The sequence below is a fragment of the Belonocnema kinseyi genome, chromosome 2, assembly GCF_010883055.1.
Source record: "Belonocnema kinseyi isolate 2016_QV_RU_SX_M_011 chromosome 2, B_treatae_v1, whole genome shotgun sequence".
Taxonomy (NCBI): domain Eukaryota; kingdom Metazoa; phylum Arthropoda; class Insecta; order Hymenoptera; family Cynipidae; genus Belonocnema; species Belonocnema kinseyi.
The window spans coordinates 158,768,758-158,773,540 of record NC_046658.1 but is presented as its reverse complement, the minus strand read 5'-3'; the positions used below and the strand labels follow the sequence as shown (position 1 = coordinate 158,773,540).

General features: G+C 29.8%; 1 protein-coding gene across 2 annotated transcripts in view; it reads right to left on the bottom strand.

The window, feature by feature from the left end:
- LOC117167611 (sphingomyelin phosphodiesterase) overlaps positions 1-4,783 on the bottom strand; it is a 100,184-nt gene that overhangs the window by 64,318 nt on the left and 31,083 nt on the right. Inside the window, exon 1 of one of the 2 annotated variants that reach the window (XM_033352673.1) lies at positions 4,042-4,575. The exons of the other annotated variant lie outside the window; for it this stretch is intronic. The gene's annotated coding sequence lies outside the window, so the exon portion shown is untranslated. Of the gene's footprint in view, positions 1-4,041; positions 4,576-4,783 lie in introns of those variants that run through there. 2 annotated transcript variants of the gene reach the window in all.

The window sequence follows — 4,783 nt, the reverse complement described above, 5'->3', positions numbered from 1 at the left end:
AACTCTATCGCTTCAGGTTCAAGGTCATTTGAAGGTCATTTGAAGGTCAAATCGAGAAAAACCGGTAAAAAAATTTAAAAAAAATATGTTATAGGTTTTTGGTGTCGCTGATTATGAACCTGGTGTCCGCTGACCCTTATCGCGTTAGGTTCAAGGTCATGACCTTAACCATAGTAAACCCGAGTTAACCTCAGAATACATGTTTAAGAGTGTCAAATCTCTCGAAAATACAGTTGGTGGGTAGTGGTGTTTCCTATATTTGTAGGGGGGGTGGGGGTGGCTGGGGGGTGGAGGGTAGTCCGTTTAGCGTGCAATCGACTCGGGATACTTATAAGATACTACCATGATTTTTTCAGATTTTTTGGTCCAAAAATAAATTAGGCCAAAAACCGGCCTTACCGACCCTCCCCCTTTGTTTAATACAAATTTTTGACGAAAAACACCAACACAAACAAAATTTTTTAGAATATTCTAAATCTTGTTAAAATTAGAACTGTTTATCTGCGAAAATACCAACTTGATTTTCTGTGAAGAGTGCGAATATTTACATTTGAAAAATTTAATTTAAAAAAAAATCAAATAATATTTAAATTTTCAACTGAAGAGATAAATTCCCAACTAAAAAGAAGAATCTACATAAAAAAAATGTGATTTTAACCAGATTATTGAATTATTTACAAGGGGAATAATGTTACAGAAAAACACGAATATTCGACCAAATAATTGAATTTCAAACTAAACATAATAATTTTTTAGGAAAAAATAAAATAATTACGTTTTTAATTTCTAAAAATAATTTTTTACAAACAAAAATACGAATTTTCAAAAAAATAGTCAAATTTTTAATAAAATAGATGAATTTTCCACCAAGAACCCTAATTTTCTCCTAAAAAGAAGAATTTCGTTCAAAATACATACATTTGAATCATATAGTAGTTAATTTTCAATAAAACATTTCAGTTTACAACAACAACGAAATTTGCAAGACAAAATTTTAATTTCCTGCAAAAAATATCGCAATTTCAACAGAATACACAAATTTTTAACTAAGAAATACAAATATTCACCAATAATAAAATCGTGAAGTTTTCATTAAAAAGAAATAGTTTTATAGCAGAAAAAAACAACCAAATTTTTAAGAAAATCTTTAAATCTCCAACCAAACCACTTTTTAACTAAAATCAAGAATCTTCAGCCAGAAAACAGAATTTTTAACAATGTAGTTCAACTATTATCCAAATACTTAAATTTCCAACCAAAAAGATAAATTTTAACATCGAAGATTTTCGGAAAAAAAAATTCTGTGCAAAATACATGAATTTTCAAACAACCAGTTGAATTTTCAACAAAATATTTTAATTTTCAACCATAAAAGATGAATTTTTAAGCAAAAATCTAAATTTTCAACCAAATAACGAAATTTCAGCTGAAACATAAATTGTCAACTAACAAAGACAATTGTTTACCTATAATAAAATAGATAAATTTTCTGTTAATGAAATTTATTGAAAAAAAGACTGTTTAAGAAAATAGTTTAATCTCGAAACAAAACAATTTTCAGATAAAATAAAAAATCTTGAGCTAGAAAACAGAACTTTTAACAATGAAGTTCAAATTTTAGGCAAGTTATTAAAGTTTCAACTAAAAAATATACATCTTTAACCAAAACTGGTATAACTACATTTTTAGTCAAAAAAATTAAATTTAAAAAAAAAGACAAATTTTCAAATAAAAACGAGAAATTTTTACCCATAGTTAAATTTTCAGTTAAAGAAATTTATTTAAAAAATAGACATTTAAAAAAAATAGATTATTCTCGAAGCAAAACTATATTCAGCTAAAAATCAAAAATCTTCGCCCAGGAAACAAAATTTTTAAGAAAGTTCAAATTTAATTTTCAGCTAAAAAAGAGAAATTTTCAACAAAAAATGGTATAGCTACATTTTTAGTCAAGAAAATTAAATTTAAAAAAATAATAATAATTTGCAAGTAACAAAGACAAATTTTTATCAATAGCAAAATATTTAAATTTTCGGTTAAATAAATTCATGAAAAAAAATACTTCAAGAAAATAATATAATCTTCAACCAAACCGTTTTCAGCCAAAATCAAGTATCTTCAGCCAGAAAACAGGATTTTTAACGAAATAGTAAAAATTGTAACCAAATAATGGAATTTTTGACTAAAAAAGATACATTCTCAGATAAAAAATTTAATTTCGATAAAAAAAACTTTCAACAAAATAGTTATAATTATTTGGATTAGCTATGTAAATTACTTGTGTTACTTTGGTTTGCAATTTAATTATTCGGATTACTTAAATTCCTTTGCATTACAAGTGGATTACCCTAGATTGAAGGTTAATTATGGTGGATTGCAAGTGGATTATTACTTGGATTACCTTAATTACTCCTATTTATTTTAATTAAATTTGCATTACTCTGGATTACTCAGAGTTAGAAATAGATTATCCGATATTAGAAATGGATTATCCAGATTACAATTGGATTACACTGAATGTTTTGAATTACCCCAGATTTAAATTAGAATACTCCTGTTACACTGGATAACTTCGGGTTAGAGATAGATAGATTATCCGGTTAACAAGTGGATCACCCTGGATTATAGGTTAACTATGGTGAATTACAAGTGGATTATTACTTGAATTACTTTAAGTACTCTTATTCGTCTCAATTAAATTTGCAATACTCTGGATTACTCCGAGTTAGAAAATAGATGACTCGATGTTAGAAATGAATTATCCATATTACAAGTGGATTACACCGAATGTCTTGAATTCCCCAGATTAAAATTAAAATACTCCGGTTACACTGGATTACATTGGGTTAGAATTGGATTACTCCGAGTTAGAAACCTCGTTATCAGAAATGGGTTATCCTGATTACAAGTGGATTACACCGAATGTCTTGAATTCCCCAGATTAAAATTAAAATACTCCGGTTACACTGGATTAATTCAGGTTAGAATTGGATTACTCCGAGTTAGAAACCTCGTTATCAGAAATGGGTTATCTTGATTACAAGTGGATTACACCAAATGTCTTGAATTCCCCAGATTAAAATTAAAATACTCCGGTTACACTGGATTACATTGGGTTAGAATTGAATTACTCCGAGTTAGAAACCTCGTTATTAGAAATGGGTTATCCTGATTACAAGTGGATTACACCGAATGTCTTGAATTCCCCAGATTAAAATTAAAATACTCCGGTTACACTGGATTACATTGGGTTAGAATTGTATTACTCCGAGTTAGAAACCTCGTTATCAGAAATGGGTTATCCTGATTACAAGTGGATTACACCGAATGTCTTAAATTCCCCAGATTAAAATTAAAATACTCCGGTTACACTGGATTAATTCAGGTTAGAATTGGATTACTCCGAGTTAGAAACCTCGTTATCAGAAATGGGTTATCTTGATTACAAGTGGATTACACCGAATGTCTTGAATTCCCCAGATTAAAATTAAAATACTCCGGTTACACTGGATTACATTGGGTTAGAACTGGATTACCTCGAGTTAGAAATGGATTACTAAATATCAGAAATAGATTATCCAGATTACAAGTGGATTATACAGAATGTCTTGAATTACCCCAAATAAAAAGTGGAATACTCCGGTCAGAATTTCTATAATTCCACCGGAATACCAGTTCGGATAACCGAGCAGTTCAGCTCTTCAAGTTATTGTTCACAAAAGATTGTCAAAGCTTATCAGAAAGTTTAAGATAGTTGAGATAAAATTCTAAATTATTTATATTCCTTGTGGTAAAGAATCTTCCAAAAAAAGACATTTTCTAACAAAAAAAAAAAAAAACATAAAATAGTTACATTTTCAAGTAGTAATTAGAAACAGACATGTGATTAGTTATTCATGCATTCCTTGTCATCAACTTTCAACAATCAAACCTAAAACGAACGTCGAGGAATTACAAATATTCTGGTGGAATATTTTCTTTAAAAAAAAGTATTTAAAGGAATAGAATTGTACAGAATTATAAAAGAAAATTTGTAATTACCGTTACTTGCTAACCAAAGGAAGGAATGTCTCTCGGTACCAGGAAGCTACACATGAAGTTTGTCTCGCGCTGCGCTCGAGAGAAAGTCTTTCGGCAAGATTTGAATCAATATCAGAGTGTTAACAAAAGGTTACTGATAAGTCTCGGAAGGTCAATGACCTTCTTTCAATCAAGAATGAATTGCAATTTTTTTCTCTTGATTACTCTATCATCGTGGATACCAACTTGCAAGTTTCTGTGGCTGGATAGAGAACTTTCGAACTGTATCAGCAACATGAATCAAAGGTGTGTGTGATAAACCTCGGCCGTTGAACGTGACATTAATGGACCCCACTTCAATGGTGATCGTGAAAATCACCTTGAGTGAAAGCCAACCGTCTGTTCCAGGTTCCACCTGGGAATACCCAGTTACTTCGAATTCGAGCCATAAATCAGCCATTTGCATATAAATGTTTCTCCATATTTTAAAGGTCACTTTTGCTTACGAGTGCGCTTATCTTTGCAAATATTTATTCAATTATTTTAAAAGTTGGTTAATTTCTTCTTAAAATTTAGGAAATTTAAATTAGATTTAAATCAAATTACAAATTATATCAAGTTAATGTGCAGCATTCCTGAAATTAAAAAGAAGAATCCAACTGAAAATTTAACTATTTTACCATTGGTAAACATTTTTCTTTGTTATTGAGACCATACTTTAAATACGTAACAACGCAAGCAAGGGAGGTGGCGGGGGGGGGGG